Consider the following 27,695-nt stretch of genomic DNA (forward strand, 5'->3'; position numbering starts at 1 on the left):
TGAAGGAAAAAGTAGTTAAGGACCTTGAGGTGAATGGCAATTGGGACAAATTACAACATGGGTTTACGAAAGGAAGATCGTGCCAAACCAACTTGATCTCCTTTTTTGAGAAAGTAACAGACCTTCTAGATAAAGGAAATGCGGTGGATCTAATTTACCTAGATTTTAGTAAAGCGTTTGATACTGTGCCGCACGAGGAATTACTGGTTAAATTAGAAAAGATGGGGATCGATATGAAAATCCAGAGGTGGATAAAGAACTGGTTAAAGGGGAGACTCCAGCGGGTAGTACTGAAAGGGGAACTGTCGGGTTGGAGGGAGGTCACCAGTGGGGTTCCTCAAGGTTCGGTTTTGGGTCCGATTTTATTTAATCTATTCGTTACTGACCTCGGAACCGAATGTAGGAGTGGGCTGATAAAGTTCGCGGATGACACAAAGTTGGGAGGTATTGCCAATTCGGAGAAGGATCGGGATATTTTGCAGGGAGACTTGGATGACCTTGTAAATTGGAGTAACAATAATAGGATGAGATTTAATAGTGGGAAGTGTAAGGTGATGCATTTAGGGATGACTAACAAGAATTTTAGTTATAAGTTAGGGACGCATAGGTTGGAAGTGACGGAGGAGGAGAAGGACCTCGGAGTCCTGGTTGATCGCAGGATGACTATGAGTCGGCAATGTGACGTGGCTGTGAAAAAAGCTAATGCGATCTTGGGATGCGTTAGGCGAGGTATTTCTAGTAGGGACAGGGAGGTGCTGCTTCCGTTATACAAGGCGCTGGTGAGACCTCATTTGGAGTACTGTGTGCAGTTCTGGTCTCCTATGTTTAAAAAGGATGAACTCAAACTGGAACGGGTACAGAGAAGGGCCACTAGGATGATCCGAGGAATGGAAAACCTTTCCTATGAAAGGAGACTCGAGGAGCTCGGTTTGTTTAGCCTAACCAAGAGAAGGCTGAGGGGGGATATGATTGCTCTCTTTAAATATATCAGAGGGATTAATACCAAGGAGGGAGAGGAATTATTTCAGCTTAGTAGTAATGTGGATACGAGAACGAATGGATATAAACTGGCCGTGGGGAAGTTTAGGCTTGAAATTAGACGAAGGTTTCTAACCGTCAGAGGGGTAAAATTTTGGAACAGCCTTCCGAGGGAAACGGTGGGGGCGAAGGACCTCTCTGGCTTCAAGATTAGGCTTGATAAGTTTATGGAGGGAATGGTTTGATGGGATAATGTGATTTTAGTCAATTAGGCATTAACGGGCCAACGCGGGTAAAATGAGGGTCCGGCTGTAGAATCTTGCCTGTATGCTTGGGGTTCTGCTGATCGCCATATTTGGGGTCGGGAAGGAATTTTCCTCCAGGGTAGATTGGCAGAGGCCCTGGAGGTTTTTCGCCTTCCTCCGCAGCATAGGGCAGGGGTCGCAGGCTGGAAGATTCTGTTGTGGGTGAGTCAGCTTTTGTGGCCTGCATCATGCGGGAGGTCAGACTAGATGACCATATTGGTCCCTTCTGACCTTAAAGTCTATGAGTCTATGAGTCTATGAGTCACACAGAATGCCCCCCCCCCAAAGATTGAACTCAAAACCCTGGGTTTAGCAGGCCGTTGATTTCACGGAGGAAGGGGGAAGCAAATGAATACAGAACAAATCTATTTTTTACATCTTAAGCTGGCAGACGAAAGTGAGGAATGACTGATAGCCCTCGGCATCTTCTGTGTGCTTGGCAGAAAATACTGGGCGCTTGGCAGAAAATAGCATACTACGACTGATAGCCATCATCATCAAGACAGTTTGATAGGACTGAGCATGTCTGCCCAGGTGCCCATGATTGACAGCCACTGCAGTACGATGACGACGGATACCAGTCATACTATACCATCTTCTACCAAAAGGCAAGGGGCTGCTGCTGTGTGCAATGCAGCCCTACGTCTGCCAGCACCCAGATCGCCGATGAAGGCTACCAGTCATTCTGCACCATCTACTGCCAAAAGGCAATTAGCTGCTGCTGTGTAGCAATGCAGTACCACGTCTGCCGGCACCCAGAGGACATATGGAGATGGTGAGCTGAGCTGAGCTGAGCGGGCTCCATGCTTGGCATGGTATGTTGTCTGCACAGGTAACCCAGGTAAAAAGGCGTGAATCGATTGTCTGCCGTTGCTCTGAAGGAGGGGGAGGTGCCTGACGACATTTACCCAGAACCCCCCGCGACACTGTTTTGCATCATTCAGGATCTCAACCCAGAATTCCAATGGGCGGCGGAGACTGCGGGAACTGTGGGATAGCTACCCACAGTGCAATGCTCCGGAAGTCGACGCTAGCCTCGGTACTGTGGACGCGGTCCACCGACTTAATGCACTTAGAGCATTTTATGTGGGGGGACACACAATCGGCTGTATACAACAGATTTCTATAAAACTGGCTTCTATAAATTCGACCTAATTTCGTAGTGTAGACATACCCTAAGAGAGTTAGGAGCCTAAATCCTATTGAATCTCAGCCTGGAAATGTAAAAGAAAATAAGCTAACATGGAACTTGGTGGTTCAGAGGTTCCACTTTCCAAATATAAATAAGAAGAGATGGAATATGGTTGGTGTTGTATCAGGTTCAGATTTAAACAAACAAAACAAAAGGCAAACCCTAGTAATAACATTTCTCTTCTGCTACACCAAAAGTCACGATGGCTCAGTTTCCCCAACCTGCCCTTCTGATACAGTTAATTATAACCAAAGATGGAAACAGTGGTTGTTGTTAAGATGCTTTCCAAGAGATGCCGTTGGAAAAGCAGACTCTCAGATTCATCAGTGTCTGCTGGCTGGGGACAGTGCGGTTGCAGGGTTGTGGTTAACAGAAGTCAGGATGCTCTTATGCAATGTTCCCACATAGCCCCGAGTAGCTACTGAGTCACAGTATATATCATGCTGAGTAGGGGTTGGCCACTCCGTTTTCTATCATGGTAGGTCTTGCATTGTTATTAACCCAATGATACAGGACTGCAAGTCATAATGAGCAAGCAATGGCAGCCGCAGCGCATGGGAAACTGCTAGAGCTGGTTGTTGAAGCAGGGGGTGCATGTTCAAACCACCAGGCTACAGAGTTATTCTCTCTCACTCTCCTTCCACCCCCCCCCCCCACTTTATCCAAAGTGAAACAGCTTCAACAGGCGAGATTGAGGTGCCCCCAGATCAGCCCATGCTATAGTGGTTAGGACACTCATGCAAGAGGTAGCAGAGCCCTGTGCAAATCCCTTCTCCCTCAGGCAGAGCAGGTACTTAAACAGGGCTCTCTCACATCCCAGGTGACTCCCTGAACCACTGGACTAAAAGTGAGAAGGGAGGCAGTTGAGTTCCTCCCACTAGGGGATATTTTGTGTGGAGTTCGGCAAGCTCAGAGCATACCTGCTGGATTTTGCTCTGCAGGTGAATTAAGCAGAACAACACCTGTTTTCCGCTGGGTTTTGCATCACTCTGGGGGATAGGCATCTGATACCCAGAGTGCGATAGCTGTGCACATTCCCAAAGGCAGAAACATATGCACTAAGGGAACTTTTGCTATAAAAATGTAGGTGTTGTGTGTGTTTAGGTGCCTCACGGGTTCAGCGGCAGCTGAACAGGAGATTTATGAATCTCAGTGAGGTCTAAATCTGGGATTTGGGCCAGTGGTGCCAACTGTGGGGAATGGGGAGGGTGCCCCCCCGCCCAAAGTTTTTCACTTGCATCACCATCCCCCCGCCCAAGTTTTTGCACTTGCTCGATGTTGCATAGTCCACAGGGTCATCGGGGAAGGGGCATGGCCCAGCTACTTTTATGCAATGGTCCAGTATTAAATCAGTACAGCTGTTCTGGTGGCATGGGTGCAATGCCATTGAAACTTGATTCGGCCACCCTTCTGTACAGACGAAGGGGCAGCCAGGCCTAATTTCAGAAAGTGGGGTAGCGACCTAGCACTTGACACGTGTGCAGCCAGCCTTTCAGAGTCCTGGCTCCTCAGGTATCCTGCCTGGTTGGAAAACAGGGAGGTGAGAGCCTGGAAGTCCTGGTTCACCACTCCTCAGTGCCCAGGTTCCTGGCACCCTACCATGCAGATTTGCCCCAGAGCAGGGGGTCCAGGATTCTGAGAGTACACAGGTCTGGTGCAGCACTCCTGGCAGACTGCTCCTGAGCGAGGCTCCATTCCCTCCCATGGAATATTTTGAAATGTTGTAGGTTTGTTCCTCATTGTGAAGTATCTAAATCCTCTGTCACAGAGAAATATCTCCCTCCTCGCAGCTCACGGTACTGCAGAAAGTTACACACAATGTGGATGGCATGGGACATGTTTGCAAAGAGGAGAGCAGGTAACTAGCATGGATAGTGGGAGGTGGCTCATGTGGGGCTTCTTCCAAGGTGAAGAGAGCCTGCAACGAGGCAGTGACATTGACACCCTCAAAAAGCACAGTCCTCCTATCTTGGGCCCCTTGCCCTTCCCTGTTTTGGGGTGGAATCTTATGCAATTCTTCCCCTCTTAGTGCAGGGCTAGGTACACTACCCTGTGTACAGGAATTCCTGATCAGCCTGCAGCTTAATATCAAAATTATTATGGCTTAGGGTTTCCCCTTCCTGAAACCGAAAGCATATCTGAGATCCCCAGTCACTAACTGGAGTCAACCTGAAGATGGACATTGGATTCACTGTTCTACAGCCAAAATGCTTCTGAAATAAATGTAGTCAAACTTTACTAATTCTGGGTCACTGAGAACGAAAATGATGCTTAAAATTGTTGATTGGCTCTAGTTTTCAAGATATGCTATTGGGTCAGTATATACGACCCTTGACTTGGGAATGGCGGAGGATAAGTGAGTTATAAAGGGAAGGGATCTCAATTTAAACCAGAAATGACTAAAATACATCTTTGACTGGATCTATGAATAAATCTATGACTGGGTTTGGACAGTACTTGCTTTTTAGGCAAAACAATGAATGATGCAATCTGAAGCTGGTATTGCGTCATACATGATATGAATTGCATCATGTTATTCCTAGAAGTCATGGATGATGCAATCATAACAAAGCTTACATCACTCTGCTGAACAAATTGCCCTATATCAGCTCTAGAAATCATACAGTGTCATGCTCTCTTATTTGTCAGTGTTTGATTTTGCAAAGGGACACATTTCTGTTTAGCCAAAGTGAGCAGAGAGGCCTCGTATTTGTGTGAACAGTGCAGATAACTTCTGCTATGTTTGTGGTGAAGTGACTTTTGCATCACAAAAGCGCAGTATAACCACTATGGTTAAGAAAGCCTATCACCTTTATTTTGGCTGCAAAATTGGAGATCAGGACAAGAGGTGGGCCCCACACATATGCTGCAACACTTGTGCAACAAATCTTCGCCAGTGGTTGAACAGGAAAAGGAAATCTATGCCTTTTGCAATGCCAATGATTTGGAGAGAGCCAACAGATCATACCAGCAATTGTTACTTCTGCATGGTGCCTCCAGTTGGGAAAGGTGTGTCAAAGAAGAAAAAGTGGACTGTGCATTATCCAAACATTCTATCAGCTATACGCCCAGTACCCCACGGAGAAGGACTGCCGGTTCCTGATGCACCAGAATCATTCTCACTTGAGTCAGACGAGGAAGAGGAAGAGGATGAAACTTCTGGTCCTGAACCATCAATGTCACAGGACCCACATTTTCTCCCATCCTCCTCCTCTGAACCACACCTCATAACACAAGGTGAACTGAATGACCTTGTCAGGGATTTGGAACTACCCAAGAGTAAGGCAGAGCTGTTGGGCTCCAGACTACAGCAGTGGAATCTCCTGGCAGATGATGTTAGGGTTTCCATGTTCTGTGACCGTCAAAAGGATCTTGTCCCATTCTTCTTCATGGAAGGTGATCTTGTAGCCTGCAACAACATCGATGGTGTGATGGCAGCCCTCAACATCGTTCACGATCCAGATGAGTGGAGACTGTTCATTGATTCATCGAAGACGAGTCTTAAAGCTGTTTTATTGCATAATGGCAATGTTTTGCCATCAATTCCAGTTGGTCATGCAGTCCATATGAAGGAAACCTATGACAACATGAAACAACTTTTGAGGTGCATAAACTATGACCAACATCAGTGGCAGCTTTGTGGCGATTTGAAGGTTGTTGCTCTCTTGCTTGGTCTGCAGACTGGATACACAAAGTACTGCTGTTTTCTCTGCAAATGGGATAGTCGTGCAAGAGATTCCCACTACATCAAGAAAGATTGGCCACTCCGACAGTCATTGGAGCCTGGGAGGAAAAGTGTTCAGCATCCACCACTTGTTGAATCAAGGAAGATTTTGTTACCACCCTTACACATCAAGCTGGGTCTGATGAAGAACTTTGTCAAGGCCATTGACAAAACACAAGCAGCTTTCAAGTACCTCCGTGGAAAATTTCCAGGGTTAAGTGAAGCAAAGATAAAGGAAGGTGTCTTTGTTGGTCCTCAGATTCGTGAAGTTCTTCGAGATGATGCATTTGCCCATGCACTGCGTGGCAAGGAAAAGATGGCATGTAAAGCCTTCCAGTTAGTGGCAATACATTTTCTCGGAACCAACAAGGCAGACAACTACAGGTTGTTGGTGGAGAACCTCCTCAAGGCATACAAAAGCCTTGGTTGCAACATGTCACTAAAGATACATTTTTTTGCACTCTCATCTAGATTTTTTTCCACCGAACTGCGGAGCAGTGAGCGACGAGCACGGCGAGCGATTTCACCAGGACATTGCAACAATGGGGAAACGCTATCAGGGCAAATGGATCCCATCAATGCTTGCAGACTATTGCTGGACAGTGGCAAGAGATGCTCCATTTAATGAATACAAGAGACAAGCCAAGAAGCGCCGAGTAGACACTGAATAGGACTAAACTATGTACAGAATAGTTTTTTGCCTTTTGTTTCATAATAAATTTTATTTAGATAACCCTTTTGCTGATTTTTAAAGTGTTACATAAATAGGACAGGTGAAATATTATCATGTAAATCAACCATAAACACTTGAAAAGACCTAGGTTTACAATTTATGATTAAAACTCTACTATCTACACAATATACATAGACATAAAATGTAAAAACTTACATATCTTAGAAACAGTAGCCAATCAGTTGTTTTAATTGTCATATTTGAATTCAGCACATCAAAATACATAATAAATAGTACATTTTATCTCTAAAGCAGACGACTTCTCAAAAATTGTAGACCAGTGTAACCTATGGACTATTTCTAAAAGAACTGTTGGCAACTATAAACTCATCATATCTGCTATGTATCTGGACCTCAAGAATTTGAACTCAAATCTGTATGTATATTGATCTTTCATAGAATCATAGAATATCAGGATTGGAAGGAAACCTGAAGAGGTCATCTAGTCCAAGCCCCTGCTCAAATCAGGATCAATCCCCAACTAAATCATCCCAGCCATGGCTTTGTGAAGCCTGACCTTAAAAACCTCTAAGGAAGGAGATTCCATCACCTCCTTAAGTAACCCATTCCAGTGCTTCACCACCCTCCTAGTGAAAAAGTTTTTCCTAATATCCAACCTAAACCTCCCCCACTGCAACTTGAGACCATTACTCCTTGTTCTGTCATCTGCTACCACGGAGAACAGTCTAGATCCATCCTCTTTGGAACCCCCTTTCAGGTAGTTGAAAGTAGCTATTAAATCCCCCCTCATTCTTCTCTTCTGCAGACTAAACAATCCCAGTTCCCTCAGCTTCTCCTCATAAGTCATGTGCTCCAGCCCCCTAAGCATTTTTGTTGCCCTCCGCTGGACTCTTTCCAATTTTTCCACATCCTTCTTGTAGTGTGGGGCCCAAAACTGGACACAGTACTCCAGATGAGGCCTCACCAATGTCGAATAGAGGGGAATGATCACATCCCTCGATCTGCTGGCAATGCCCCCACTTATACAGCCCCAAATGTCGTTAGCCTTCTTGGCAACAAGGACAGACTGTTGACTCATATCCAGCTTCTCATCCACTGTAACCCCTAGGTCCTTTCCTGCAGAACTGCTGCCGAGCCATTTGGTCCCTAGTGTGTAGCAGGGCATGGGATTCTTCCGTCCTAAGTCTCTCATGTCAGATGCTGTTCAGAACTTAACTAAAGCCGGTGGAGGTGGTAATGTTGTTGATTTCCCTCTCTCTGACCTTGTCAAATCAGAACATCTTTCAAGATCAGGACAATGAAGGCCTAAGAGTGTCATAGTGGATCTTGGGGTCCCAGGAGATGGTTGGGATGACAAGCACGATGATAAAGCTCATTCCTTTCAATACACCCCTCCTCCAGCCCATGTAATGACCTCCATAATCTTATTTTAAGGACCCAAAAAGGCAGAGATCGGGAGAATAACCTGGCCCCTTCATTTATTGTCCACCAATTAGGTCTTAATTTGTGACACAACAGTTTTGTTCCATTGATTTTTTTATTGTCCTTTTCTCTTGTTTTCCAGCCATGATTTTATCACAGTCTCTGCGTTGTATGAGTAGCCCTCTTTTGTTTGGACTAATTCAGACTTTTGATTTCCCTTTTGTACCGTTTTAAAAAATCAACATGTATTATTTTATGTGCTGATTGTGACGTCTTTTCAACTTTCCACCACTTTCCAACCCTGGGCTCATATTTGGGGTAGGCCTAGCAGGTCCAAATTATTACAGTGCAACTGACATGGCATCAAGGCTGCTTCCCCACTTTGAACTTTAGGGTACAAATGTGGGGGCCTGCATGAAAACTTCTAAGCTTAACTACCAGCTTAGATCTGGTCTGCTGCCACCATCCCAAAGCTAATTCCCTTCCCTGGGTAGCCTTGAGAGACCTTGAACAATTCCCTGGTGAATACAGATCCAAACCCCTTGGATCTTAAAACAAGGAGAAATTAACCATCCCCCCTCCTTCCTCCCACCAACTCCTGGTGAATACAGTTCCAACCCCCTTGGATCTTAAAACAAGGAAAAATCAATCAGGTTCTTAAAAAGAAGGCTTTTAATTAAAGAAAAAGGTAAAAATCATCTCTGTAAAATCAGGATGGAAAATAACTTTACAGGGTAATCAAACTTAAAGAGCTCAGAGGACCCCCCTCTAGCCTCAGGTTCAAGGTACAGTAAACAGAGATAAACACTCTAGTAAAAGGTACATTTACAAGTTGAGAAAACAAAATAAAGCTAACACGCCTTGCCTGGCTGTTTACTTACAAGTTTGAAATATGAGAGACTTGTTTAGAAAGATGTGGAGAACGTGGATTGATGTCTGGTCCCTCTCAGTCCCAAGAGCGAACAACCGCCAAAACAAAGAGCACAAACAAAAGCCTTCCCCTCCCCCCCCAAGATTTGAAAGTATCTTGTCCCCTTATTGGTCCTTTGGGTCAGGTGTCAGCCAGGTTACCCGAGCTTCTTAACCCTTTACAGGTAAAAGGATTTTGGAGTCTCTGGCCAGGAGGGATTTTATAGTACTGTACACAGGAAAGCTGTTACCCTTCCCTTTATAGTTATGATACATGGTCTTAGGAAGCCAAACCACTTCTAGGACCCAGCCTGGTTTCAGTTTGTCTCTGAAAGTCTGTCTCTCCTCTATCAAGAAAACTTTTTTTTAAAGCCCCGGACCAATTCACATGTTGCTCAGTGGAGTCTGTTACAGTACCCAGGTATGAGGTCTTCCTTCTGCCTAAGGCCTGTTCTACACCTAAAAACTTAGGCTGACCTAGCTTTGTTGGTCAGAGCTGTGAAAATATTTGCACTCTGGGCGACACAGTTGGTTAGAGCTAACCCCTGGTGTAGACAAAGCTTGACTGACAGAAGGATTCTTTCGTTGACTTAGGTACCACCTCTCAGAGAGGTAGATTACTTGCATCCATGGAAAAACCCATTATGTTGATATAGGAATCCTGTATAGTACCACAGGAGCTGTAGCTGCAGCACTGCACCTTTGCTGCTGTAGAGTAGACATAGACTCACTCTGTTCATTCCAGTCAATCCAGAGAATCAAGCCATCTAGGAGAATGCACCTATATTTGTTGCTCTATTGTTTGGCTAGTTAGACCCATTTGGCCTTAATGACTTGTCATTCATTACCCTGTCTCCCTGTGGATGAATGTGCTGGAACTGTCTGCTACCCTCTAATAGCCTCACAGAAATCCAATACATAAGCAACATTTTGGGATACAAATTAAAAATTATACAGAGCACCCCCACACTCGTCACAGGCTGACACATTTAAAGGAGTCCAGGGTACATCTACACTGCACAAAAAAACAACAAGAACAACAGACGTGGGGTTGCACTATGATACTAAAAATAGCTATGTAAATACATTCCTGCTTGTGCTGGAGCCCAACTCCCTAACTTCTCTCAGCCAAAGAGGCTGCATAGGTAGATGTGAGGCAGATCTTCAGCTGACATCAGGGTTGTCTACTCTGGATGGAGGTTTTCTGGGAGGTTTCCTCACATAACATATTGGCTTTAAGGACTGAGCTACTCTGAAACTCATTTACTATAAAGAGAGCTCTTTGCCCATGCGTTGCCTTGGCATTTTGACACCAGCTGGAATATCTTCTTCAGGAATGTATGGAATTAATGAGAAGCTGATAACAAGATGTCACAGATCCACAGGATCGGTGCTACGCCCCAGTTTATAAACAGACTTTTGGAGAAAGCCATTTAGTGTGCCAGACCCCCGTGTTTGTCAAACAAATCAAGCAAAAAAACAAAACAAAAAAAAACCATTTTTCATTGAAAAACCACTTTGATGGAAAATGTTTGTCCAGACACAGAAATTATAGTGGAAAGTTGTACTTCCTGCCATAGCAGAATGGAAATATTTTGGGAATCCAGTGCTGACCTTGTCCATAGTTCATGGAACTTGCCAAAACAGATGGCTGCTGAAAATGGAGGTCCCCAGAAGCCACAATCACTGACATGCTTTGGGTCAGCCTCAGGATACAATCCTTTGGGCTAGAAATAGGTCGAATTTCCCCAAGCCAATGGCTCATCAGGCTGACACAGTTCAGGCTAGGGAGGCCATTTGTCTGGTTTTATATTGGGCAGTTCTCTTTTTGGCTGGTTTCTCCCCTGCCCAGTACAGGAACAATACCCAGATGTAGTTTTGTCTGGAATCGGACAGGGGATACCATTTTGAAGAGTGCAACGCTCTACCAGCATGATGGCATGGTCTACAAAATGGCATCCCCCATGCAGCATGACCTGGCATGCACCATGCGTACAAGGTCACACTGGCCGGGGCAGGCCCATGTCTTTGTGGAAGTGTCACTAATCTTGGAATGGGAGAGTGGCTGACTCAAGGGATAGAAGCTAGGCTCATTGACTTGGTGGACCCAGCAGCTAAAGAACAGATCACATTTCAGAGAAGAGGAAGCTGAAAAGATTTGGTTTAATTTTTTAGACCCTTTTGATGAATTCCTTGTGGATGGAAACCGAGATGTCGCTCTCCTTTCCCATCCTGAATGCTTCCTGCCTCTCTTTCCTTTCCCTCCTTTCCACGCCTTTACTTTTTTGTTCTTTTTTCTGTTCTCGCCTTATTTTTTTTAAAAGAAATCAGTACAATATTGTTTAAAAGAAGGATTTTGATTTAGACGACAGCACAACCCCCTCCCCCCCCCAAATCTACCTGCGTATATTTTCTCCTCCTAAGTGAGAGGCTTCTTCCCCAAATCCTCTCTTAGTTCTGCAGGGCAAACAGCAATGAGAATTGCATAGGATCACTTGAGGCAGCAGAGATGACTTTCGAATGAATACAGGGGAGGTGTTGAGTAAAATACTGGATTTATTATAGGCACCATTCAGGGGGAAACCACATTTCAAACCCTGTTGTCGTGTGAGCAAACAGTTTACAACAGCTTCACATGAAATGGTCACATCAGAGAATTCATCAGAAAAACGTCATTTCATAGGGGAAACTTTTGCAACATGTGTTAACCCCTTATGCTGATCCATCTGTTTTTTGCTAGCTAGATTAAAGCTGACTAGGGTGTGTCTACATGAGCTGCAGACATACCCTTCACTCTGGCATTAGCTCGAGGCCTGACTTAAGTTTCACTCCAGCTGTGACTTTTGTCTCTTGAAAAAAATTATCTTTTGATTGTAAAACCCCTCAATTGTGGAGTTTTTAATTGTACCCTGGGTTTTTAAACTTTCTTAACAATTTCAGGCAGAGCAGTTTCGTTGGGTTATCTTTTTGTATTCTGGGCAATTTGTTTAGGCAAAACTTAAAAAAAACAAAATAATGCTATTTTTTAAAGAGCTCCTTTAACCAGTTTGAAAGCTCTAACAGGCCTTTTTACATTTTATTATTGTAAAAACCTTTCTTTGTCTAATATTGCTGTTCCCCAGGAATTTATTTCTTCACAGTTCACATTCCTGTAAGCTAATTTTTACAAGGGGATTTCTTACTCTGCAAGACCTTTAGACAAAACATTACTAAAATCTTCCTGTAAATTGTATCACAAAGATGAAAGATATTTAGTGATGGAAATTAAGTAAACAGCATTTTTTTTAATGTAAAAACATGCTTAAATTAGTTTTAAAGGTTTGTGGTAGGAAAGACTGGGAACTTCTGGGGTTCTACCTCAGAGAGGTGAAGAACAGGACCTCAGGAGACTGAGGGCTCAATGGGGTAGTTAGCCCTGAACCATGACAATGTACATCAGTAAATAATCCCCATAAACAAAGTCTGGGCTATTTCAATGGTGCCTGTGTCCCGGTTGCCCCGGGCTTGTGACATAGAATAGAATAGAGTATCAGGGTTGGAAGGGACCTCAGGAGGTCATCTAGTCCAACCCCCAAATGCGGTGTCCAGGGCCGGCTCTAGCATTTTTGCCACCCCAAGCAAAAAAAAAGTGGCTCGGACTGCCACCACCCGAACTGCCGAAGTGCAAAAAAAAAAAAAAAAAAAAAGCCGCCTGGACTCTGCTGCCCCAAGAATGGATGGAATGCCACCCGTTATCATATGCTGCCCCAGGCACGTGGTTGCTCCGCTGGTGCCTGGAGCCGTCCCTGGCTGGGTCCTTGATCATGTGCAAAAGACAGAAGGGTTTTATTATATCATTGCCTGTTGCACATACACACAAACACTCTGTCTCTCACACACTCTCTCACATATACTCTCTTTCTCTCACACACTCCCCCAACACACACACTCTCTCACACACAAACACATTCCAATACACTCTCTCTCACACACACTCCCCCAACACACTCTCTCATAAAACACTCTCTTTCACACACAAACACACACACACACATTCCCCCAACATACACACACTCTCTCTCTCACACACACACGGTCTGCCTCACACACTTCCCCAATACACACTTATTTGCACACACAAACACTCCCCTAACACACTCTCTCTCACACATAGACACTCTCACACTCACACACTTCCCCCAGCACACATTCTCTCTCTCTCTCTCACACAGTCTCCCTCACACACTCGCCCAACACACACTCTCTCACACACACTACCCCCCCACACGCTCTCACAACACAATCTCTCTCTCACACACACTCCCCTAACACACTCTCACACAAACACACACTCTCTCTCTCACACACACACACACTCCCCCAACGCACTCTCTCTCACACAAACTCCCCCAACACACACTCTCTCACACACACTGTCTCATACACACACTCCCCCAAGTCTCTCTCACTCTCACTCACACACACACACACACACACTCACACTCACACTCACGCTCACACGTATTGTTATTGTTGTTGCTGTTGTTACTTCATGGAGGTGAATGCCTGGCTGCGAAGATGGTGTCGCCAGGAGGGCTTTGGCTTCCTCGACCATGGAATGCTATTTCAGGAAGGACTGCTAGGCAGAGATGGTGTTCACCTTTCGAGGAGGGGAAAGACCCTATTTGGACACAGACTAGCTAACCTAGTTAGGAGGGCTTTAAACTAGGTTTGACGGGGACAGGTGAGCAAAGCCCACAAATAAGTGGGGAACATGGAGACCTGGGAGATGGGTCGGAAACAAGAGGGAGCATGGGCTATAATGGCAGAGAGAAAGGACTCATAGACTCAGACTCATAGACTTTAAGGTCAGAAGGGACCATTATGATCATCTAGTCTGACCTCCCGCATGATGCAGGCCACAAAAGCTGACCCACCCACTCCTGGAATAATTCTCTCCCTTGACTCAGCTGTTGAAGTCCCCAACCATTGACCATTGATAGTAATTACCAGCGATGGCACGTTATTGACCTATTGACTAAAATCACGTTATCCCATCAAACCATCCCCTCCATAAACTTATCAAGCTTAATCTTAAAGCCAGAGAGGTCTTTCGCCCCCACTATTTCCCTCGGAAGGCTGTTCCAGAACTTCATCCCTCTGACGGTTAGAAACCGTCGTCTAATTTCAAGCCTAAACTTCCCGACGGCCAGTTTATATCCATTTGTTCTCGTGTCCATATTAGTACTGAGCTGAAATAATTCCTCTCCCTCCCTGGTATTTATCCCTCTGATATATTTAAAGAGAGCAATCATATCCCCCCTCAGCCTCCTTTTGGTTAGGGTAAACAAACCGAGCTCCTCAAGTCTCCTTTCATACGACAGGTTTTCCATTCCTCGGATCATCCTAGTGGCCCTTCTCTGTACCCGTTCCAGTTTGAGTTCATCCTTTTTAAACATGGGAGACCAGAACTGCACACAGTACTCCAAATGAGGTCTCACCAGTGCCTTGTATAACGGAAGCAGCACCTCCTTATCCCTACTAGAAATACCTCGCCTAATGCATCCCAAGACCGCATTAGCTTTTTTCATGGCCACGTCACATTGCCGACTCATAGTCATCCTGCGATCAACCAGGACTCCTAGGTCCTTCTCCTCCTCCGTTACTTCCAACCGATGCGTCCCCAGCTTATAACTAAAATTCTTGTTAGTCATCCCTAAATGCATCACCTTACACTTCTCACTATTAAATTTCATCCTATTACTATTACTCCAGTTTACAAGGTCATCCAAATCTCCCTGCAGGATATCCCGATCCTTCTCCGAATTGGCAATAGCTCCCAACTTTGTGTCATCTGCAAACTTTATCAGCCCACTTCTACATTCGGTTCCGAGGTCAGTAATAAATAGATTAAATAAAATCGGACCCAAAACCGAACCTTGAGGAACTCCACTGGTAACCTCCTTCCAACCTGACAGTTCACCTTTCAGTACAACCCGCTGCAGTCTCCCCTTTAACCAGTTCTTTATCCACCTCTGGATTTTCATATCGATCCCCATCTTTTCCAATTTAACCAATAATTCCTCATGCGGTACCGTATCAAACGCTTTACTGAAATCGAGGTATATTAGATCCACCACATTTCCTTTATCTAAAAAAACTGTTACTTTCTCAAAGAAGGAGATTAGGTTGGTTCGGCACGATCTGCCTTTCGTAAAACCATGTTGTAATTTGTCCCAATTGCCATTGACCTCAAGGTCCTTAACTACTTTCTCCTTCAAAATTTTTTCCGAGACCTTGCATATTACAGATGTTAAACTAACAGGCCTGTAGTTATCCGGGTCACTTTTTTCCCCCTTCTTGAAAATAGGAACCACATTAGCTATTCTCCAGTCCAACGGTACCACCCCCGAGTTTACTGATTCATTAAAAATTATCGCTAACGGGCTTGCAATTTCTCATGCCAGTTCCTTTAATATTCTCGGATGAAGATCATCCGGTCCGTCCGATTTAGTCCCGTTAAGCTGTTCGAGTTTGGCTTCTACCTCGGATACGGTAATGTCAACCCCCCCTCCTTTATTCCCCTCTGTCACGCTGCCTCTGTTCCTAAACCCTTCATTAGCCTTATTAAAGACCGATGCAAAATATTCATTTAGATATTGTGCCATGCCTAGATTATCCTTAATCTCCACTCCATCTACAGTCTTCAGCGGTTCCACTTCTTCTTTCTTTGTTTTCTTCCTATTTATATGGCTATAAAACCTCTTACTATTGGTTTTAATTCCCCTCACAAGGTCCAACTCTACACGGCTTTTGGCCTTTCTCACTCCATCTCTACATGCTCTGACCTCAATAAGGTAGGTTTCTTTGCTCATCCCTCCCCTCTTCCAGTCTTTGTACGCTTTCTGTTTTTTCTTAATCACCCCTCTGAGACGCTCGTTCATCCAGCTCGGTCTAAATCTGCCTACGAACCGTTTTCCCTTTCTCGGGATACAGGCCTCCGACAGCTCCTGCAACTTCAACTTGAAATAATCCCAGGTGCCTTCCGCCTTTAGATCCATAAATATGTTAGTCCAATCCACTTCCCTAATTAGTCACCTTAATTTATTAAAGTTAGCCCTTTTGAAATCGTAAACCCTAGTCTCCGATTTAATTCTATTAATCCTTCCATTTAGTTTAAACTGAATTAGCTCATGATCACTCGAGCCAAGGTTGTCCCCTACAACCATTTCCTCAACGAGGTCCTCACTACTCACCAAAACCAAATCTAAAGTGGCATCCCCCCTCGTCGGTTCAGCAACTACTTGATGAAGGAATTCATCAGCTAGCACGTCTAGGAAAATCTGAGCCCTATTATTGTTACTAGCATTTGTTCCCCAATCTATATCCGGGAAGTTAAAGTCTCCCATGATTACACAGTTCCTATTAGTATTTACTTCCCTAAAAACATTAAATAGTTCTCTGTCCATATCCAGGCTAGATCCCGGCGGACTATAGCACACCCCAAGCACTATCCCAGGGGAGGCTCTAGTAGTATTTTTACCCAATGTGAGTATTGCCCAGACAGACTCCGTCTTATCCATTCCATCACTTATTATTTCTTTACAGCTTACCTCATTATTGACATACAATGCTACTCCCCCACCTTTACCTTTGTTCCGGTCGTTCCTAAACAGCACATACCCTTCCATACCTGTACTCCAGTCATGACTACCATTCCACCACGTTTCGGTTATTCCTACGATATCCGGTTTCATTTCTCAGACCAGGAGCTCCAATTCCTCCATTTTGTTACCTAGGCTTCTCGCATTGGTGTATAAACATCTTAATTTATGCCGTTTAGCCTCTCTCACATTAGTTATCCAATTTGGTACGGACACCGTACCGCCAGTATGACCTATTAGTCTAGTGTCCATCCCCCCTGTCTTCCTTATGTCCAATCTCTTCCCCCTGGCTATATCAGTTCTTGTCTTGTCATCCTCCTTCTCAATGTTGTAATCTGGCGTGGAGATTAACTGGACATCTCCCAACCGTCTCCCCTGAATTCCTAGTTTAAAGCTCTTTTGATGAGATGAGCCAGCCTCCCTCCCAGAAGTCTATTTCCTTCCCTACTTAGGTGAAGTCCATCCCGTGAGAACAGTTGTTTGTCCCCGAAAGCCTCCCAGTGGCCATACATCCCAAAGCCCTCCTTATAGCACCACTCCCTTAGCCAACTATTTATCATCACAATCCTGTCAGCCCTTTGCTGCCCTTCTCTAGGAACAGGCAGAATCCCACTGAAGATGATCTGAGCCTCGATTTCCTTAAGCGTCTTCCCCAGCCTGGCATAATCTCCCTTGATTCTCTCTAGCGAGAACCTAGCAGTGTCATTCGTTCCTACGTGAAGGATGATCAAGGGGTTCTTACCTGCTCCTTTTAGGATCCTTTTCAACCGCAGGTCCACATCCCGTATCTTAGCGCCCGGTAGACAGCACACCCTTCTGTTCTCTGGGTCTGCCCTGGTCACAGGCCTGTCTAACCTCCTCAGTAAGGAGTCCCCAATCACGTAAACCTGCCTTTGCCTGGTGACAGTGCGATCTACTAATCTATCCCCTGTTCCCTCTTGTCGCAACCCCTGTCCGTTCCTATTTTCCCTTATAATCCCCCTTATGCCATCCTGTACCCTACCGGGGCCCAGATCTGGTGCTGTCTTCATCAACTCCTCCCCTCTTTCTATGGGACTAGCCGCTCTTCTCTTTTTCCTCACCCTTCCCCCTTCAGTTACCACCTGCTGCACCCCTTCCTCGTTATCCAAACACCCAAACCTGTTCTTGAGTTCTATTTCTCCTTCACTGGCCCTGCTTTTCCTTGGCCTGCTTCTCACGGTCACATGCTTCCACTGCCCTTGTTCTCCCCCCGACATTCCCCCCTCACAGACCTTAGCCCCTGCTTCCACCTGTACCCCTGAGCATTCCCCTTCAGCCACTCCTTGCCTTTGCTCCATTAGCTGCTCGAACCCCCTTCTAAACTCTACCAGGGTATCTACCTGCATCTCCAAACCTCGGATCTTTTCTTCCAGCAGCTCTATTAGGCGGCATTTCATGCAGACATACCTCTGGTCAGGCACCCCCGCTAGGATCATGTACATACCGCAGCTGCCACATGGAATCATCTGCATTGTGTCCCCCGCTGCTTGGCTCATGGTTGCTGTTGTCCGGGCCCACCTGCTCACCTGTGCCCTGTGCACCTGGGGGAACAGAGCACACGGGACACCGCGCCATCCTGCCTCCCCTTCCTCCTCCCCCTGCAAACTCCCACTAAAACTCCCCTGTTCGCTGGCTCCTGTGCCGCTGCTCGCAGCTGTGCCGCTGCCTGGCCTGGTGGCCGTTTTTATAGGCCCCCTAATCAGCCAAGCTCCGCTCCCTACTCAGGGCTCAGGGCTCAGATGCCCTCCCAGCACACTGCCCCTACAGGCCTCTACACACACAAGCACTACAAAGACAGATGCAAATACAGATACCTTCTCCTCCAATGAGACTCACTCCCACTCAAACTCCCCTGTTAGCAGCCCTGTTTGCCGGCTCCTGTCCCGCTGCCTGGCTGGGTGGCCGCTTTTATAGGCCCCCTAATCAGCAAAGCTCCGCCCCCTACTCAGGGCTCAGGGCTCAGATGCCCTCCCAGCACACTGCCCCTACAGGCCTCTACACACACAAGCACTACAAAGACAGATGCAAATACAGATACCTTCTCCTCCAATTAGACACACTCCCACTCAAACTCCCCTGTTAGCAGCCCTGTTTGCCGGCTCCTGTGCCGCTGCCTGGCTGGGTGGATGCTTTTATAGGCCCCCTAATCAGCCAAGCTCCGCCCCCTACTCAGGGCTCAGCTGCCCTCCCAGCACACTGCCCCTACAGGCCTCTACACACACAAGCACTACAAAGACAGATGCAAATACAGATACCGTCTCCTCCAATTAGACTCACTCCCACTCAAAACTCCCCTGTTAGCAGCCCTGTTTGCCGGCTCCTGTGCCGCTGCCTGGCTGGGTGGCCGCTTTTATAGGCCCCCTAATCAGCCAAGCTCCGCCCCCTACTCAGGGCTCAGCTGCCCTCCCAGCACACTGCCCCTACAGGCCTCTACACACACAAGCACTACAAAGACAGATGCAAATACAGATACCGTCTCCTCCAATTAGACTCACTCCCACTCAAACTCCCCTGTTAGCAGACCTGTTTGCCGGATCCTGGAAGGGTCAGGGCAAAACTGGGAGGCAAGATCAAACCAGTATCTTTGATGCCTATATACAAATGCGAGAAGTATGGGTAATAAGCAGGAAGAACTGGAACTGCTAATAAATAAATACAACTATGACATTGTTGGCATCACTGAAACTTGATGGGATAATACACATGATTGGAATGTTGGTGTAGATGGGTACAGCTTGCTCAGGAAGGATAGACAGGGGGAAAAGGGAGGAGGTGTTGCCTTATATATTAAAAATGTACACACTTCGACTGAGATGGACATAGGAGACGGAAGTGTTGAGAGTCTCTGGGTTAGGCTAAAAGGGGTAAAAAACAAGGCTGATGTCATGCTAGGAGTCTACTACAGGCCACCTAACCAGGTGGAAGAGGTAGAAGAGGCTTTTTTTAAACAACTAACAAAATCATCCAAAGTCCAAGATTTGGTGGTGATGGGGGACTTTAACTCTCCAGATATATGTTGGGAAAATAACACAGTGAGGCACAGACTATCCAATAAGTTCTTGGACTGCATTGCAGACAACTTTTCATTTCAGAAGGTTGAAAAGGCTACTGGGGGGAAGCTGTTCTAGACTTGATTTTAACAAATAGGGAGGAACTCATTGAGAATTTGAAAGTAGAAGGCAGCTTGGGTGAAAGTGATAATGAAATCATAGAGTTTGCAATTCTAAAAGGAAGGGTAGAAGGGAGTACAGCAAAATGGAGACAATGGATATCAGGAAGGCGGATTTTGGTAAGCTCAGAGAGCTGATAGGTAAGGTCCCATGGGAATCAAGACTGAGGGGAAAAACAACTGAGGAGAGTTGGCAGTTTTTTAAAGGGACATTATTAAGGGCCCAAAAGCAAGCTATTCCGCTGGGTAGGAAAGATAGAAAATGTGGCAAAAGACCACCTTGGCTTAACCACGAGATCTTGCATCATCTAAAAAATAAAAAGGAGTCATATAAAAAATGGAAACTAGGACAGATTACAAAGGATGAATATAGGCAAAGAACACAGGAATGCAGGGGCAAGATTAGAAAGGCAAAGGCACAAAATGAGCTCAAACTAGTCACAGGAATAAAGGGAAACAAGAAGACTTTTTATCAATACATTAGAAGCAAGAGGAAGACCAAGGACAGGGTAGGCCCACTGCTCAGTGAGGAGAGAGAAACAGTAACAGGAAACTTGGAAATGGCAGAGATGCTTAATGACTTCTCTGTTTCGGTCTTCACCGAGAAGTCTGAAGGAATGCCTAACATAGTGAATGTAAATGGGAAGGGGGTAGGTTTAGAAGATAAAATAAAAAAAAGAACAAGTTAAAAATCACTTAGAAAAGTTAGATGCCTGCAAGTCACCAGGGCCTGATGAAATGCATCCTAGAATACTAAAGACACTAATAGAGGAGGTATCTGAGCCTCTAGCTATTATCTTTGGAAAATCATGGGAGATGGTAGAGATTCCAGAAGACTGGAAAAGGGCAAATATAGTGCCCATCTATAAAAAGGGAAATAAAAACAACACAGGAAACTACAGACCAGTTAGTTTAACTTCTGTGCCGGGGAAGATAATGGAGCAAGTAATTAAGGAAATCATCTGCAAACACTTGGAAAGTGGTAAGGTGATAGGGAATAGCCAGCATTGATTTGTAAAGAACAAATCATGTCAAACCCATCTGATATCTTTCTTTGATAGGATAACGAGTCTTGTGGATAAGGGAGAAGCTGTGGATGTGGTATACCTAGACTTTAGTAAGGCATTTGATACGGTCTCGCATGATATTCTTATCGATAACTAGGCAAATAGAACGTGGATGGGGCTACTATAAGGTGGGTGGATAACTGGCTGGATAACCATACTCAGAGAGTTGTTATTAGTGGTTCCCAATCCTGCTGGAAAGGTACAACAAGTGGGGTTCCGCAGGGGTCTGTTTTGGGACCGACTCTGTTCAATATCTTCATCAACGACTTAGATATTGGCATAGAGAGTACGCTTATTAAGTTTGCAGATGATACCAAACTGGGAGGGATTGCAACTGCTTTGGAGGACAGGGTCATAATTCAAAATGATTTGGACAAATTGGAGAAATGATCTGAAGTAAACAGGATGAAGTTTAACAAAGACAAATGCAAAGTGCTCCACTTAGGAAGGAAAAATCAGTTTCACATATACAGAATGGGAAGAGACTGTCTAGGAAGGAGAACCGCAGAAAGGGATCTAGGGGTTATAGTGGACCACAAGCTAAATATGAGTCAACAGTGTGATGCTGTTGCAAAAAAAGCAAACATGGTTCTGGGATGCATTAACATGTGTGTTGTGAGCAAGACACGAGAAGTCATTCTTCCGCTCTACTCTGCTCTGGTTAGGCCTCAACTGGAGTATTGTGTCCAGTTCTGGGCACCGCATTTCATGAAAGATGTGGAGAAACTGGAGAGGGTCCAGAGAAGAGCAACAAGAATGATTAAAGGTCTTGAGAACATGACCTATGAAGGAAGGCTGAAAGGACTGGGTTTGTATAGTTTGGAAAAGAGACGACTGAGAGGGGACATGATAGCAGTTTTCAGGTATCTAAAAGGGTGTCATAAGGAGGAGGGAAAAAACTTGTTCACCTTAGCCTCTAAGGATAGAACAAGAAGCAATGGGCTTAAACTGCAGCAAGGGAGGTTTCGGTTGGACATTAGGAAAAAGTTCCTAACTGTCAGGGTGGTTAAACACTTCAATAAATTGTCTAGGGAGGTTGTGGAATCTCCATCTCTGGAGATATTTAAGAGTAGGTTAGATAAATGTCTATCCGGGATGGTCTAGACAGTATTTGGTCCTGCCATGAGGGCAGGGGACTGGACACGATGACCTCTCGAGGTCCCTTCCAGTCCTAGAATCTATGAATCTATGGTACTTCCTGTCAAAACTGAGGGATATAGCTTGTTCTCAAAGGACAGGTATGGGGGGGAAGGAGGAGGTGTTGCACTGTACATCAAGAATGTCTACACTTACTCTCAGGTCCAAGCGAAAGTGAGTGACAGACCTACTGAGAGTCTGTGGGTGAGGATAACAAGGGAAAAGAACAGTAGCATTTTTATGGTGGGGGTCTATTACAGACCACCAAATCAGGAAGAGGAAGTAGATGAGTCATTCCATAAGTAGGTAATATGATTAGTTAACACACATGAGTTAGTATTAATGGGGGATTTTAACTTTCCTGAGATCTGTTGGAAGACTATTGTAACAAAACATAATACGTCCTGCAAATTCATAGTGTGCAGTGGGGACAACTTTCTGATTCAGAGAGTTGAGGAAACAACTAAGGTGTCATCCATTTTGGATCTGGTTTTGACCAACAGGGATGAATCAGTTGCGAACGTGAAGGTGGTTGGGAACTTGGGAGGAACTGATCACGATCTGATAGAATTCAAGATCCTATGGAAAGGAGGACATGAGAAGAGCAAAACAAGGACACTGGAATTCAGAAAGGAGGATTTCAACCAACTCAGAGAAATTGTAGGCAAAGTCCCATGGAAGCCAATTATGAAGAAAAGGAATCGAGGGGGGCTGGCAGTTCCTAAAAGATGTAATACTAGAAGCTCAGCATCAAGCTATTCCCATGGAGAGGAAAGATAAGAAGAGCCACAGGAGGTCAATGCAGCTGAATAAGAGCTTTTTAGCTATCTAATGCCCCAAAGGAATACATACTGGAAATGGAAGAAGGGGCATGTCACCAAGGAAGTATACATGGGAATAGCACGAGTGTGTAGGGACAAAATCAGGAAAGCCAAGGCAAAGAATGAGTTACAGCTGGCAAGGAATGTTGGAGATAACAGGAAGGGGTTCTTCAAATATGTCAAACAAAAAAGAAAGATCAAGGACTGTGTTGGTCCTCTGCTGAATGGAAGCGGTGAGCTGGTAATGGAAGATGATAGGAAGGCAGAGTTGCTCAATGCCTACTTTGCTTCAGTCTTCTCACAAAACATAACAAGTGACCAGATGACTAGCAAAGGTCCCATAGACAATGAAGGGGAAGTGATACAGATTGAGGTAAGTAAAGAACACATCACAGATTTTGTGACCAATCTGAATTAATTCAAATCAGCGGGGCTGGATGCTATTCTAAAGGAATTAGCTGAAGAAATCTCAGAGCCACTGGCAAAAAATATTTACAAACTCATGGATGATGGGGAGGTTCTGGAAGACTGGAGAAGGGCTAAAGTAGTGCCCATCTTTAAAAAGGGGGGGAAAGGAGGAGCTGGGGAACTATAGACCAGTCATATGACCTCAGTACCTGGGATGTTCCTAGACCAATGTATAAAACATTCAATTTGTGGATACCAGGAGGATGAAGGGATGAGCACTAGCAGCCAGCATGGATTTACCAAGACCAGTCATGCCAACCAAGCTTGATTTCCTTCTTTGACAGGGTAACTGATTTGGTGGATAAGGGGAATGCAGTGGACATAATATACCTGACTTCAGCAAGGTTTTTGACACAGTCCCACATGACATTTAGATAAGTAAGCTGGAGACATGTGGGCTTGGTGGACCTACCGTTAAGCAGATACATAATTGGTTAAACAACCACAAACAAAGAGTAACTATTAATGGAATGATGTCAGATTGGAGGAAGGTCTCAAATGTGGTTCCACAGGGATCTGTTCTGGGTCCAGTGCTGTTTAACATCTTTATTAATGACCTGGATGTAGGTATAGAGAGAACACTTATCAAGTTTGCAGATAACACAAAGCTGGGGTGATTGAAACACTTTGGAGGATAGAGCTAAAATTCAAAGGGATCTTGATAAATTGGAGAACTGGGTTATAGATAACAAAATGAAAATCAACAAAGACAGATTTAATATGGGTTTCAGAGTAGCAGCCGTGTTAGCCTGTATCCACAAAAAGAACAGGAGTTCTTGTGGCACCTTAGAGACTAATCAATTTATTTGAGCATACGCTTTCATGGGCTACAGTCCACTTCATCAGATGCATAGAATGGAACATATAGAAAGAAGATCATGTTCTCTGTATGTATATATATATCTTCTTATTATTTGTTCCATTCTATGCATCTGATGAAGTGGGCTGCAGCCCACGAAAGCTTATGCTCAAATAAATTGGTTAGTATTTAAGGTGTCACAAGTACTCCTGTTCTTTTTGCAGATTTAAGATGCTACACTTATGGAAGAAAAAGCAAATGCAGAATAGGGGATCACTGACTTGGCAGCAGAACTGCTGAGAAGGATGTGGGAGTTGTGGTGGATCATAACCTCAACATGAGTCAGTAATGCAATGTTATTGCAAAAATAGGAAATGCAGTTTTAGGTTGCATAGCTTGTAAGTCACAGTAGGCGATCATAATGCTCTAGTTGGTGCTGTCTAGCCCTCAGCTGGAATACTGTATCCAATTTTGGCCACAAGTTTATAGAAAGGATGTAGAGAAACTGGAAAGGATCCAGATGCGAGCGATGAAGAAGATCAAAGGGATGGAATGCAGCCATATGAGCAAAGGCTGAAGGAACTGGGTGTGTTTAGTTAGAAACGAGGAGATTGGGGGGGGATATTATAATGGTCTTCAGATACTTGAAAGGCTGCCATAAAAAATGGAGAAAAGTTGTTCTCTCTTGCCACAGAGGGCAGGACAAGAGGCATTGGGTTCAAACTACAGCACAGCAGCTTTAGATTATATCTCAGGAAAAGCCTCCGAACTGTAAGAATGGTAGGACAATGGAACCGACTGCCTAGGGAGGTTGTGAACGTTTCTTCACTGGACATTTTCAAAGAAAGGCTGGAGAGCCATCTGTCTTGGATGGTTTAGACACAACAAATCCTGCTTCTTGGCAGGGAGTTAGACTAGATGATCCTTGCAGTCCCTTCTAACCCTACAATTCTGTGATTCTATGAAATGTGCAATGCACATATATTTTTTACAATTTTATTCTTTCAAAGTTCATTAAGGGTTACAATATTATTATTTTAGTTTTTTGACAGGTCTGTGCATTTCATAGTTTTGTTTCTCTCTCATACTTAAATTTAATTCTTTGAGTAATGAGTTCTAAAATGCCTAACCTGTCCTGGCTGTAATAATTATCATTTTTACTTTTATCACCATAATGTGCTTTGTCATTCATTATTTAAAGTGGTACAATCAAAAAACAGTATCCTTTTAGAAAGTAACTTTAACTTGTACTCACCTTAGCAGTGCCAGTTTTAAAAAAAATAGCTAAACACATAACTTTCAACACTGTGCAAATGACGGTTGCTTATTTTCAAATTGTATTTTTAGTTATATCTGTAAAATAGCTTAAAATTCGTATGAAAATAAATGTGGTTCCAAGTCTGATAGAAACTGTAATGATGGATTCAAATGGTAGCGAGTCACATACATGATTGTGATTGGTAAATAAATGCCAAAATAGTTATAAAAAATAAATATCCATTCTTAATAAAACAGAAAAAAAACCTTAATTTTGTATGTTAAAATTAAGTAAATACATTTTAGTGGAGTGAAAAACAATTGACTAATATAGAGTAGATAATGGCAGTAACACAGAGTATGTCTATTAGAGAAAGTAAGTAGATTTTAAGCAGATTTATTTTATTTTATTTATCTCTACTAAAGATAGTGTACAACTTGTGTTTCCGATCTCTGTGATAAAGCTCCAGAACTGTTACCTCAAGGCTTGGGATTGGGAATAGCTTGCTATATTATCTCCTGGTTGTTCTAAATTTACATATAAACTTAAAATATGACTTTAGTTGGTGTTTCTGTATATATATATTGTGACAAAGTTCCTCCTCTATCTTGGTGGGTCCTGCGCTTATTGGCGGATTTTCTTGCCTCAGAGATTCACCATGTGGGTTGGGGAACAGCCCAGAGACCTTCCCCTCTGGAAGAACCCACAGTCCAGGTCAATTGGGAGGTTTGGGGGGAACCCGGGCCCACCCTCTACTCCGGGTTCCAGCCCAGGGCCCTGTGGACTGCAGCTGTCTATAGTGCCTCCTGTAACAGCTGCATGACAGCTACAACTCCCTGGGCTACTTCCCCATGGCCTCCTCCAAACACTTTCCTTATTCTCACCACAGGACCTTCCTCCTGGTGTCTGATAACACTTGTGCTCCTCAGTCCTCAGCAGCACACCCTCACCCTCACCCTCACCCTCACGCTCACCATCACCATCACCATCACCATCACCATCACCCTCTCAGCTCTTTGCATCTTTTGCTCCCAGCTCCTCACACTCGCACCACAAACTGAAGTGAGCTCCTTTTAAAACCCAGGTGCCCTGATTAGCCTGCCTTAATTGATTCTAGCAGCTTCTTCTTAATTGGCTCCAGGTGTCCTAATTAGCCTGCCTGCCTTAACTGGTTCTAGCAGGTTCCTGATTACTCTAGTGCAGCCCCTTCTCTGGTCACTCAGGGAACAGAAAACTACTCATCCAGTGACCAGTATATTTGCCCTCTACCAGACTCCTGTACCCCACTGGTCTGGGTCTGTCACAATATATATATATATATATATATATATATATATATATATATATATATATATATATGAATTGGATGCAGTGCTCCTTTTATTTTATTTTCTGCAAAAAAAAAAAAACTAAAAAAAAACCCCTAGAGTTTTCAGGTGCCTAAGTAGCCCCTGGAATCATGGTTAAAATTGCCCCCCCCCCCCCAAATATGAAATGGCGCCTCTGGTGAGTTAGAAGTGGTCAGAAGTCTGAGGGATGGCCCTGGCATCTGCCAGCAAGGTGCAGCCCCTGTGTGACAGTGCGGAGCCTGCCTTGAGATGCAGGCCAAGCGCCAGGTACCATGAGCTGCAGCTCCAGGGCAGAAGTAAGGGTGGCAATACACCATATACCATGCCACCCTGACTTCTGTGCTGCTGCTGCTGACGGCGGTGTTGCATCACAGCTGGGCACCTGGCCATCAGCTGCCGCTCTCCAACTGCCCAGCTAGTGCTTAATTTGTGCCGGGACTGAGCCCCAGCACCCCTTCCAATACAAATTAACTACTGGCGGAGGGGAGGAAGTGGGCCCATAGTTGATGGGAGTTAGGGAGCCCAGGGTGTTCAGGGGGGGCAAGGGCGATGGGGCAGCACCCACGGGGGCCAGGGACACCAAAGTACAAGTTCACCCAGGGAGCCATTTTCTCTTAGGCCAGCACTGCCTATGTCATTCCCACCTCTCCCAGGGAGGGTCTGGCCAGAACCCATTTATAGTCAGTTCCTGCTCCCAGCCAAATCTCTGTCATAGAGTGAGAGCTGGAGATCTGCACCC

The 27,695-nt window shown here is 44.8% G+C and overlaps 1 protein-coding gene across 1 annotated transcript in view; it reads right to left on the reverse strand.

The window, feature by feature from the left end:
* Positions 1 to 27,695, reverse strand: part of LOC135886051 (cytosolic phospholipase A2 gamma-like) — a 979,292-nt gene that overhangs the window by 951,066 nt on the left and 531 nt on the right.

This window comes from Emys orbicularis, chromosome 12 (genome assembly GCF_028017835.1).
Source record: "Emys orbicularis isolate rEmyOrb1 chromosome 12, rEmyOrb1.hap1, whole genome shotgun sequence".
In the NCBI taxonomy this organism is placed as follows: domain Eukaryota; kingdom Metazoa; phylum Chordata; order Testudines; family Emydidae; genus Emys; species Emys orbicularis.